This window comes from Podarcis gaigeae, assembly GCF_964106915.1.
Source record: "Podarcis gaigeae genome assembly, chromosome: 8".
In the NCBI taxonomy this organism is placed as follows: domain Eukaryota; kingdom Metazoa; phylum Chordata; class Lepidosauria; order Squamata; family Lacertidae; genus Podarcis; species Podarcis gaigeae.
Window position 1 is genome coordinate 49131744 of NC_139684.1, and position 12790 is coordinate 49144533.

A 12790-nucleotide genomic window follows, 5' to 3' on the forward strand; every position below is an offset into this window, starting at 1 on the left:
TTCAATATATGACCTTAATAGAAATAAGAATAAACACCCAGCATTTGGGTGTTGGGTCCTATCACTATGCACATGATATCCAGCCCATGACCCCCCATGTTTAACTAATGCCAAGGAGTCTGTTATCTGGACCCAGTGATGTGGGCTTGCAAACTGAAACTCAATCCAGACAAGATGGAAGTACTGTTGGTCAGTAGACAAGTTCAGTGGTGTCCAAACTTTTTCAAAGAGGGCCAGATTTGATGAAGTGAACATGTGTGAAGTTGTTGAGCTTTTTAGGATTCCACCCCCCAGAAATTGTTGGGTTTAACTTACATTTACACTTAGGTGTTGAGGAGGCAGAAGAGAACAGTGACTGTGGTTGAACTTCAAAGAAACAAGCTCTCCATTATTACTGGCATCTCCTTTCCTGGGCTGCTTCAACTCCTGAGACTCTACAGCAGCCTTTGTCAGCCTGTTGCCCCAGATGATGGAGACTACAACATGCATGAGAATTGAGGCATGATCCCTGTCCCCTCCTGCTTGCATGCAAGTAGGAAAGGGATCGGGGCTGCTCCAATGGGGAGGCCTCGTGCCTACCTAACTGAGAGACCCCTTCCCCCTTCTGCTTGCACGCAAGTAAGTAAAGGGAAATGAGGAAGGGGAAACGTGGCGGTTGAGGTCAAGGCAGTGGCCGCCTCTCTACCACTGCCATCAGTGCAGCATCAACGTCCCAAATGTGTACTGTAGCATTTATTTATTTAGCCACACACCCCTGGCTGACCAGATTGGTCAACCCAAGGTGTGACGCAGCCAGGGACTCCCTAATGGTGCGGGGGCTAGCCCTGCGCCCCACACAGAGGGGAGAACTCGTGATGGGCCCACAAAAAGGAAATGGCTTTTGTGGACAGGCGCTCGGGGGCCACAAGAGATTGCTTTTTCAAAATTGCCTGGGGGGCCATTTGAAACCAGCCTGAGGACTGCAAGTGGCCCCTGGGACGGACTTTGGACATGCCTGGACAAGTTGATCCAAGATTGGGGGTACAACCTGTTCTGACTAGGGTTGCACTTCCTCTGAAATTTTGAGTTCACAGCAATGTTGGTCCTGGAAGGTCAGGTGATTATTGAAAAATCAGATTGGGTAAGGGATGTAGCTCAGTGGTAGAGCATCTTCTTTGCATGGAAATGCTCCCAGGTTGAATCCCCAGCATCTCCGTTATGTCTGGGAGAGACCCATGCCTGAAACTTTGAAGAGCCTATGCAGGACAGGGTAGACAATACTGAACTAGATGGACCAGTGGTCTGACTTAGTATGAGTCAGTTTCCTATATTAGCTTCCTGTATTCCCATACTTTAAGAAAGCTAGCTTGAAAACACGTGTACAGTGGTACCTTGGGTTATAGACGCTTAAGGTTACAGCCGCTTCAGAAATAGTATCTCGGGTTAAGAACTTTGCTTCAGGATGAAAACAGAAATTGTGCACTGGTGGTGCAGAGGTGGCAGCGGGAGGCCCCATTAGCTAAAGTGGTACCTCAGGTTAAGAACAGTTTCAGCTTAAGAACGGACCTCCAGAACGAATTAAGTTCTTAACCCGAGATACCACAGTATTGCAATGCAATTAATGAATATGCTTTCTTTCACAAAACTCAAGGTAGTATTTTTGGTGTTTTCAAGCAAGCTGTCACCCAGGTAGTGATCAGACCCGGACCTCCTTAGCTTCATCAAGGTTGCTCCATGATGTGTCTTCAAAACCAATTCCTGGGGCCAATTTTTGGAAGTAGTGATGGTGATGATCAAGCTTTAGCTACTGATTGGCAAAGCAGTCCTGTTGTCCTAGTGAGGAAACACAGGCAGAAGTTGCTCTGGCTGACACAAACTAGGCAGTGGCAAAGCTGCATGCTCTGCTACTGGGGGCAGAGAGCAGGTGGAGGCATGGCTGGCACCCTGGGGGAGTGGCATGCATCCCAGGGGTGTGGTACGCTGCCCATGAGGGTGTGATGTGCCACCCGCAGGGGTGTGGTGCGCGTTCTAGGAGCTTGACATGCCACATGAGGGCATGGAGTCCTGTGCGTGCACGGGTGCACGGCGTGTGTCGGGGGGCCCGCCATGATGGCACCCTACCGGAATAGTGGTGCCGGGGGCAGTCCACTCCCTCCGCATCCCTGTTTCTCTGCCAGTGCAGCTAGGCCATGAGTGTGGAACTATTTGGAACCAGAGGACCATATTCTCTTCTGGACAGCTTTCTGGGGGCCACATGCCACTCTGTTTTCTGGACATTTTTAATGTCCCTGAAACATAGTACTCTTGATCAGGTTGAATTAGTTTATTCCAAAAGAAACCCAGGAAGTCAGTTTTCTGCTGTTGGAATACAGGTAGGGATGTGCTATAGCTCAGCAATGGAGCATCTGTTTTGCATGCAATAGGTTCAAAAGGTTCAGTCCCCACTGGTCAGTTTTGCTGCTGGTCATTGTAAACCAGCCATCCCAAACCTTTGGCCCTCCAGATGTTTTGGACTACAATTCCCATCATCCCTGATCACTGGTCCTGTTAGCTAGGGATCATGGGAGTTGTAGGCCAAAACATCTGGAGGGCTGCAGGTTGGGGATGCCTGGTGTAGACAATATGAGTTACATGGACCAATAATCTGATTTAATATGAGGCAACTTCCTATTTTCCTATGTTATAAAGATTGATCACAATTAAGAGGATTGCTGGAGTCACTTCTCTTAGCATCAATGATGTAAACAATCCTAATGAATTTTATTTCCCAAAGTCCCTGGAAATTGTCAAGCCTTGAATTCTCGATTTACAGTTTGTTACTTGAGCGGCGGTAAAGAGGCATGCTTTTAATACAACACACTGCCTTGGATCCTTGCCTGATTCAGTAATACAAATAATTCCAGCCCAGGAGAGCTATTGACTAAAATGAAATTGTCCGGAGATGGAATGCAAAAATTGCCCACAATTTGGCAGAATTTCTATGCAAGAGTGTCCAAGGATTAGGATTATGCAACCTCAGAGAGGAGAATTTCATTAGCCTGTTCTTTTTATGCTCTTAAAACAAGATACAATAATGTGAAATAAAATGTAACGTTAAATATTCTGAGAATTGCAAAAGTACTTGTTTTTTATTTATACTTACACTATTGGTGTTGATTTCTATAACTGGGTCTGCATGCACTAGGGAATGCCTGTGAGTTAATAGCAGCTTAACTGTGATATCATCCAACCCATAGAATGTAGGTTGAACTGAAACTGGCTGAGTTTCAGTTCACATATTGTTTCAGAAAGTGTGAATTAGGTAAGTTTAAATGCAGACTGATTTGAATTTCTCCCTGATCTGTAGATGTAAGAGGTAATTGCTGAAGAGAGTCATGTAGCCGAGGCCATTGCAAGCTGTAATTACAAGTGAGAAATGACTATGAGCTATCTACTTGTTGCAAATCTAATAATGAGACATTACTGGATAGAGTTCTGCCATGTACTCTCTCCCGCAATCCCTGTCCCAGTCCCACAATCCCTCCTTTTTTCTCTTTGATGATTAAAACAGGTGCCGTAGCCCTGCTGCTTTACTTTTAAATGTGGAAAACCAGACAGAGACATAGAAACTTGCAGGCCGAGTGCTATTACGGCAGTCTGTGATCTCGGGTAATCTGATTAGTCTGATCAGACTCTTAGATACACGCTTCCTTTTCTCTCAAGGGATGTTACATCACTTAACCACCACACTGCAACATTACACAAATTGCTTTGTTAACTTAAGCCGGCTTGGCATACAACTTTTTCGGGTTGCTTTTTCGGGGTGGTTATTGTTGCTTAAATGCTTTCTTCCTGTATTGCTGGCTGTCAAATGATAAATGTTGAGGGTTGCTCTGTTTTGCATGCCGAAGTCCTATCTGCCAAATATCTGCCAGATACCTGCCTACCTGTCTGTCTACGCACCCTTAGAGCTTTGAAGCTACCAGCAGTCCCAAATTGAGCAAGGAGTCCTGTCTATATTAGAGTGCTTTAGACATACGAGATGCCCTTTATTGTTCCTCTAGAACTTTGTGGTCCACCAACTGGAGCCAGGTGTGAAATTGGGGTTCAGGAAGGGGCACACAGAATGTCAGAAAAATGTGTCTTTGAGAAACCAAGCAATGTTTTTCACAGTGGCCTACCGTGTATCCCAATGGGAAGTCACCAGCAGGATTGAAGCACAATCATGCAATGGAACTTCCTCTCTCCTCACCTAGGCTCCCAAATTCTGCTCCAGAAGGTCCCCCAATGGAAGGGCAGTGCTGGAGACAACCAAGCATCAACACTGTAGATCATGCTCAAATCCTTTTACATACAAATTCTTCTACTCCAGTCAGGGCTGGAGTTAGGTTGGATCAGGCCCTAAGCTACTGAAGGTAATGGGGCCCTTTATATATCCAGCTGTCCTTAGTCAACAACAAATTGTTGCTGACTTTTGTGTTGAATACATGCTATATGGTAATTTATGGACCTAATAGATATCTAAAGCCATTTTATTTGTTTTTTATCTTATATTTTGGAAATGTACATCCAGGTTTTTTCCTTTAAAATCCCCCCCCCCAAGAGAGTAGCTATAGCTTAGCTATAGCCCCAGGCTATAGCTTGTTTAGCTTATATGTAAATCCGGCACTGACTCCACTTTCCCCTCCAAGCTTTCTTGGTTTCACTTTCAGCAGCTTAATTTAGAAGGAAAAAATGTATTTCTGTTGTTCCTTCAGTTACAACTGGGAGTCAGAAATCCTTTCTGAACTACTGCAAATCACCTGAAAATCTAACAATAGACCCTGAGCAACTTTTTGCCCAGTCCTGATCTAATAGTCTTCCCTCATCTGCTTGACAAGTTCAAGGTGCAGCCTAGAAACTAGAAAGGTGGGAGCAATGGTCTATCCAGCATTTTTTTTCTCCTTTCACAGTCCACTTGAAAATTGCTAGAGGATTCAGAGCGCCATTTAATGAACTATGTGTGTGCTTTACAAAACATGTATCGAATGCTAGCTCTACTCACAGTAGACCCATTGGGGTTAATGAACCTGAATAACTTGGGCTCATTAATTTCAATGGGCCGACTCATTTCTAGGTTTGCATTGCTCCATATAGATTAGCCTATGCAAATTCTATGCAAATCTGTGTCCTCTTAATTGGTCTTCCTAAGTAGCTTATCAGGAAGGAGATTTACTTCTGGGTAGCAGCCCTTTTTAGGCCATAAATTCCCATCTGCTTCATTCCCACCCCTACTTCTCTGAAAATTTATGTGATGTCCAGCAGCTTTTTCCGAAAGAAGTCTTCCAACTATATTCTTGCACAAAACCAAGAGGAGCTGATTTTGTGGCACATGGTTTGGCAAAGGAGTAAAAAGTAGGGGAGGGAGACGGAGAGGGAGAACTTGAGACTGTGGCTGTCAATGACAGGAAAGGAAACTTTGGGAGAAAAGACGAAGCATCTGATGATTTCCTTAAAAAGCACAAGAAATCAGAGAAGCCAGGAAATGCCATTCAAGCCAATATGCCTGCCCATCCCAGTTCTTAATCCCATTCAGCACTGATGATACATGGATCAGGACTAGATGACATGCCAATAAAAGGAAAAAAGAATAGAATGGAAAGGAAAGGAAAGGAAAGGAAAGGAAAGGAAAGGAAAGGAAAGGAAAGGAAAGGAAAGGAAAGGATATCCTTCTGGTAACCATTCAAGAATGCAGATTTACAAACTTGTGTATTCAAACACTGCTATATATAGTCCCTTTTCAAAGAAGAATCCCTTCGCACCAGTAATGCACCAAACTCTGACTGCTTAGAGATAATGCATCTTCTTTTGGTACCCACTTTCCTCCCAACATTTTTTTAATTAAAAAAAGTAACTTTTTAATTGAGGAACCTTTAAGTCCTCAGAGGGGTCTTTACCGAGAGATTCTTAAAGAATAACAAAGATTGCAGGAACACGTGGGTGAGAAGCCCTGAGCAGGAGGACAGAGCTGTTATTACAGAGGAACTCTGCCTCACAGTCATTTTAAATATACCCCAGAACTTTGACTCAGTTTGGTCAGAGAATTGGGACAAGGTGGGATGGAATTCACCTTAAGCATATTCAGTGAGACTGACTCTTGTCAGATCCAGAAGGGGAGCGGGACTGGTTTAGTTCCACTGGGCACTGAGCCTCAGAGGCACTGCAGGAGATGCCACAATGACACCTTAGTATGGAGTGTAGGAGACAGGGGGTCACCAAATATTGATGCCACACAGGGCATAGCTGCCAACGTTTCCCGTTTTAAAAGGGAAATTCCCTTATTCTGAATAGGATTCCTCACAAGAGAAGGGAAAAGTTGATAGCTATGACACAGGGCACTTCTGAAATTTGAGACCCCAAGGACTGCCACTGTCAGATATGCATAGTAGCGTGAGACCTCTGGGAAATGCAAATGCCTTCCTTCTTCTCTGTCTGACCTCTGTCCTAATCACCCCAAACATATCCTGATTTGTCCAACCTAGACCCTGAAGGAGAATGCTCCATTCCAGAGGCACTGCACACTGCTGGCAAACTTATTATAGATGCCTGACCATCCATTAAGGTTAGGAACTTTCATCTAGAAAGCTGCACATGCAAAATATTCTTAAGGCCTGTACTGGGCCTGACTACCCAACATGGCCTTTGGGCTCTCCTGGACAGTGAGAGCTTCCTGTTTGGACCAGTGTTTTGCCTGAACAACAGTCTTCTGGACTCTGGTGTGGTCTTTGGTTGTGACTCCCTGACACAACTCTTGGTCCCTGACCCCCTTCCAACAGCTGTCTACAGCCCAGTCCTAGCACAGGGTAAGATTCCATGGCACTACAATGTGCATAGGAATCCCAGAATCCCAGTGATGGAACCAGCTACACGTGGATGTTCCTACCCAGCTGTTGCCTGGCCTAGAAGGGCAGGTGCGACTAAAGTCACTCCCCACTGGTCTGCCTCATAGCAACTGGTGCCTCTTATATGTATGGTTCCAGTGATGACATGTATGCTGCTGTACTGTGGAATCTCAGCATGGCAAAGCAGTTCCTGTGCTGTTGTGTGCATGATGGGATCACACAATTTCCACTCAGATACTCCTTAGCGGTATGTATTGCATCCACAGTCCTTGAGTGCACTAAAATTATTGCTCAGTTTCATCTAGCTTGAAAACACACACACATTATGAATGGCATAAAGCATAATGAATTGCATGAAGAAAGACCCAGAAGAAGTCTTAAGTGGATGCTTTCTTTCTGCATTTAGGTTGCTCTGCTTTGCCAGAAGGTCTTTCGGTCTCCTTGTCATTTTTTCCCTCTACATAACCTAAGTAACACTGATATATTGCATATTTTCATTTAGCTCTTTGAAGCACAATCCACTTAGCGATTAGAAACCTCACACAATTTAGCAGATACCATCAGTGCAGAAACTTGCTACAAGCATGTCCCTTAATAAGCAAAGCGAATATTTGAAGTGTGGTTTGTGGTTGCTGCTTTTCGTTCCTGGATTATAAAATGAGGACGAGACATGTTTGATGGGTACTCTAGATTACCTTTGCCCAGTTCCTGTGACTCAGATGATATGTAAAGGATGGCTTTCCATTACTTGTCAGAGGCCCTTTTGCCCCATTATAACCCAAGACCATTGTGCTGAAAAAATGTCTAGAAGCATGAAAATGTGGACACTAGCAAACTTTTAGCAATATGCAATATGTGTTACTGAGTCTAAAGGAATGGGGTGAGCCCTCAGCCTTCCTGAACCCAAGCCAGTGAGAAATGAGTCCAAAAGTGGAAATTCTTGGCAATATGGGGAATGCACTGTTTTTGTTTCCATTTGTTTGAAATATGTACTTTGGTTATAGCTCCTTCTATTTGTGCTCTTAAATGGTTTATTAGGTGGAAGCTATCAAGGGTGCAATTTAGGGAAGGCTGGACCGGAGTGGGAAGAAAAGTCATTAACCCCTATGTTTCAGACGAGATGTGTGTATTCTTCAGGAAGACATATCTTTGGTTATCATGTGAGGTACCAAACTGAAACAGCAAATGCTTTTAAAATACACCAAACCAGCCTGTAGACCTTTCTGGGAATCTCACCGTACCACTGATATAGCTCTGCTTCCAACAACTAAACCTTTCAGTGGTACTTCTGGGTGGTGATAACTATGGTCCAGCCTAGTGCTTCCCAGATGTTGCTAGAACTTCAACTCCCAAATTCCTCACTTGGCCATGTTGACTGCTGTTGATGAGTGTTGTAGTGCTAACATCTTGAGGGCCTGGGGTTCAGGAAGGCTTGGCTATAGTCCTAGTCATATATTAGTCTTTAGTGTGGAAGAGACAGGAGGCCAGGTTTTCAGGACCCAGCCCAAGTTGTGTGCCCAGCTATCCCTCCCACTCAATGTCTCTATTAAGCTTCATTCCTGTGACCTGATTTTGGTCACTAGAGACTCTTCTCCCTCCCTCCCTCCCTCCCTCTCTGTCATAGCACTATTAAGCCAATGATTTCAAGAATCCATTCAAGCTATTTTTATATGTGGAAATGTATGAAAAACATAGTTTTACTTCTGGTAAAACACACCATAATCCCAAGGATTCCATTAATATTTTTGTAATCTCTTTCCCTTGCAGTGGGATGATGACCTTGCATCTTTGACACTATTGGTGAAAGGAAATGGATCAAACTGTGAGTAATGGGTTACTTCCTCACATACAAATGCAAAAGTCCTTTTCTCTTCCCACCCCCACCCCCACCCCTGCCACTGCCAATTGCTTTTCAGGCCACCTTTTATCATTGTTTTTCCTTCTGAAACATGCATTTAAATAACTGAGGACTTTGGTTTCACCACTTTCTCCTCTCCTGTCAACGAGGGTTGCAAACAAGATTGAATCTATTGTGGGGAGGCATGGGGCTCTGTACATGAAGGCTGTCGTGCAGAACAAAGGAAGTTCCTTGATAGCAAGTGAGACCACATCTCTCTCTAGGTGAACATAAAAAGGCTAAAAGAGCCTGCTGGATCAGACCAGTGGCCCATCTAATCCAGTATCAAGTTCTCAGAGTGGCCATCCAGATGCTTGAGGGAAGCTGTGTATCTTCCATACAGACTGACAGCTGTTCTTCAGAGTATCAGACAAGACCTTTGTGACAATGCCAGGGATTGAACCTGGGATGTTTTGCATGCAAAGCATGTGCTCTGCCACTGCACTATGGACATTAGCTCAGGATCATGCATGTAGAGTGGTACCTCAAGTTAAGTACTTAATTCGTTCCGGAGGTCCGTTCTTAACCTGAAACTGTTCTTAACCTGAAGCACCACTTTAGCTAATGGGGCCTCCCGCTGCTGCCCCGCTGACAGAGCACGATTTCTGTTCTCATCCTAAAGCAAAGTTCTTAACCCGCGGTACTATTTCTGGGTTGGCAGAGTCTGTAACCTGAAGCGTATGTAACCTGAGGTGTCTGTAACCCAAGGTACCACTGTACACACAAACACGTAGCACCAGGCTGGGACTTTCAATACAAATAGCACACCAGAGTCATAAGATCCTGTTGGCTACTGTGATAGCCTGGGAATCTGATTCAGAGGCTGAACCAGAGGAATCCCAGCCTGCACAGGAGTCTCTGCCTCCAGGGCCGGCTGAGCTGGGGCAGGGCCTTGATTCTGAAGCGTCTACACCTGTGCCGGATCCTCAGGAGCAGCCACCAGGTGAATCCACTCTGGCTCCGGAGGTGGTTGAGGACTCAGTGCCTACAGGTGAGTCTCCCCCTGGGTCCAGTAACCCTTCAGCCTCCCCTGAACTGCAGAGGCTCAGGGCAGAGAGGCGAAGGGAACTGGTTTCTCCCAGGAGGAGTGCTCGCCTTAAGGCCAGGAGAGGCGGGTCTCCTGGGGGCCAGGACTGCCCCTGGCCTCAGAGAAGATAAAGGCCAGTCAGCCCGGTCCCAGGTTGCGGGAGCAATGTCGTCGAAGAGCTGTTTTGGCCAGCATCCAGTCCTGTTCCCCCAGAGTTCCTGTCCTTGCCCAGCTTCTCACTGTGGACCCCGCTTCGCCCGTGGAGGACTGTCTGCTGACCCTCAACTCAGGTCCTGGACCTCGCCCCACGGTAACCTCCCCCCTGGACCAGCACAGCTACACAGCTGCTTGCAACCCTGCTTGTACTCTGGAAAACATTGAACACACTTATGGTTCTATAAATAAATACATAGAAAAGATGGAAATATTCAAATGCAGAGTGTTAATTGCCATTGGCATCTCTTATGAGTAGAATCAATTCACCAAGGGTATTCTAACCAGAACAACCCACAACTTCATGCTCAAATGTCTCTCTAGTAATACAAGTTGCTGTTAGGGATGAATGTGGCAAGTCCCTTAGAGGCAACTGTATGGACATTGTACTTCTAAAAAAGAGGGGTGCTTCAAACTCCCCACCTTCCAGATTCAGATTCAGAACATGGTGTGATCCAAAGTGTCCTTGTTTGTTACAGCACTGTGTGGGCATCTGGAGGTTGTCCAGAGAGGCTCTCAACAGAGAGAAATCTTGGAATGGGATGGTTCTACAGCCCTCACATAGGAAGTGGCTTGTAGGTCCCGGAGGTGTCTCAGGTACCAACTACCCTGTCCCTTTGTCTCTGGGGACCCAGAGAGACACTGCAGCCCGTTAACGATGGACTCTATGACAAAGGCTTTAGCTTTGCTTCAGAAACAGAAGCAGGTAATTTTAAACTCTCAAATCCGGGATGAAATTTGGATGTGTATAATTTTGGAGGCGTTGCTAATAGCTAGCCAGGAACATATATTCAAAAAGATGTATTCACTTACGAAGAGATGGGAGTGAAGATGCCTGCCTGCGGACTATATTATTTTTGAACACAACACTTGTCTAAAGCGTGTAAAACAAAGTCAAGCCATACTGAATGCATTCATTACCAAGCCATCAAATTTACAGAACGGGGATGAAATCTGTTTCTGTTTAGGCTATATCTGGAACAACTTATTATTATTATTTTACAGTGTTGCTTGTACCATTAACGTGCACGTGTGGAAAATGTAAGTTGCCTCTCCAGTCCAGAACTGCAGCAGTACCATTTGGTAGTTATTAGCATAAAAACAACATGAACTGTTTCTCCATAGCGCTGAACTCTTTGTGGCCTTCCTAGAAATAATAGATGAAAACTATCCCCAAATAAATACCCACACTTCTAATAAATATTAACCATGGTGACCTTTAAATATGAAGCAAAGAGTTCTGCTCTATTGCTTTGTCCCCGATAATGTGAAAACCACCCCACGGGGTTGAAAAATTGACTGTTCATCGGTCCTCAGGCTGTGTTTGGACGTTTGTTCCAAGAAGGCTGTGTGCCAATGTTCATGAGTGGCTTCATCTTCAAAACACATAGTCTTGCTTTCTTTTAGCTTTCCTAATTCTTCACATTCTTTCCTAGCAGGGGGAAAAATAATATGTTGGCTGCATTAACAGCAGAAACATTTGGAAGGGTAAAAACAAACAAACAAAAATAATCAATTTTCAAGGTCCACTTGCAGATGGATGGAAGTGTTTATGAAACATTTATTGTTCGGTCACAAGAGAAAATGTTGCTGTAATAGCAAAGGAGAGGCATGAAAATAGTGGGAGATTATTTCTACCACCCACCCCAATATGCATTAAAATATGCTACTTTTCAGTTTGCACTGACTTTAGGGGAAATGGGAATTTGGAACAAGGCAGAATTAAATAGGGTATATACAGTATCTTACAATATCTTGAAAGTCATAGAATAAATAGTATCAATAGAGAAGACATGATTCTCAGCAAGGTTTAAACCAGGGGTGTAGAACCTGTGGCCCTTGATGCTGTTGGATTTCAACCCCCATCCAATCCAGCAAGCAATAGCAGTGGTCAGGTATAATGGGAGTTGTAGTCCAGCAACAGCCAGAGAGTCACAGGTTCCCACCCCTACCTTATGTTCAAAGCCAAGATCCAAGTTCGGGACAATAGTCTTTGGTGACAAAGCTGCAGCAGAGATTTAAAATCACAAAACATGCAACAAAGAAAAGTGTGTAAATATAGGCTGTAAAACCTTTTAAATGTGCCCTTTCCAGTGAAAGTATCCCACTTTTAATGGTTCTTTCCAAAGTATCCCACTTCCCTAGCACAAAGATAGACCACATGTTTAGTAAGTCATAAAATGGTTTACTTACAAAACTATTCAAAGGTCAGATTCATGTGCTTTTCCATACAGCAGACAGAAAAAAATTGCACAGGCAATAAAATGTTGCTTGGTTACAAAACGGTAATACACACCACCACTTAAACAACTCTCCCACCTGCTAAGACCATTCATGCAAAATGCATAGGTAGATGCCTGCAACACCAGGGCATTTGCCAGGAACAGGAACACTCTTGAGTCGGGATATAAGAAAGCAACAATTTTCATTCCAACTTGCATTTGTCACAATCAACACTGCTTTCATTCTGCTGCAGTTCAACTTCCACCAGATACTATGTTATTATTTTCACTGTTTAACAAGACTTATTGTCAGGACTGCCTCTAGGTCCCAGCTCACAGAGGACCAACGCCCGGTTGATGTAATGTACAAAAGTCTTTATTGAAGTTTAGTTTCCATTTCAAACCCCAGAGCGCGCAGCCCTATGTCTTGACTCTAGATCGGCGAAGTCCCCTCTGAGTCACTATCCCTTCCGCACCAGTTCAAGATCCTAGCCCGGCTCCACCTCCTGCGCTGTTCCTTCCTCCTCTGGGTCCTTCTGCCCCCTGGGGTTTCCTCCTTCCTGGACTCTTCTGACGCTGACCCCCCTGAGTC

General features: G+C 44.7%; 1 long non-coding RNA gene across 2 annotated transcripts in view; it reads left to right on the top strand.

The window, feature by feature from the left end:
* Window positions 1-12790, top strand: part of LOC310850557 — a 94938-nt gene that overhangs the window by 10749 nt on the left and 71399 nt on the right. The window contains exons 3-4 of one of the 2 annotated variants that reach the window (XR_014567361.1): window positions 8607-8661; window positions 10982-11027. This is a non-coding gene — a long non-coding RNA (uncharacterized lncRNA). Of the gene's footprint in view, window positions 1-8606; window positions 8662-10981; window positions 11028-12790 lie in introns of those variants that run through there. The other variant, XR_014567360.1, reaches the window with a different exon arrangement.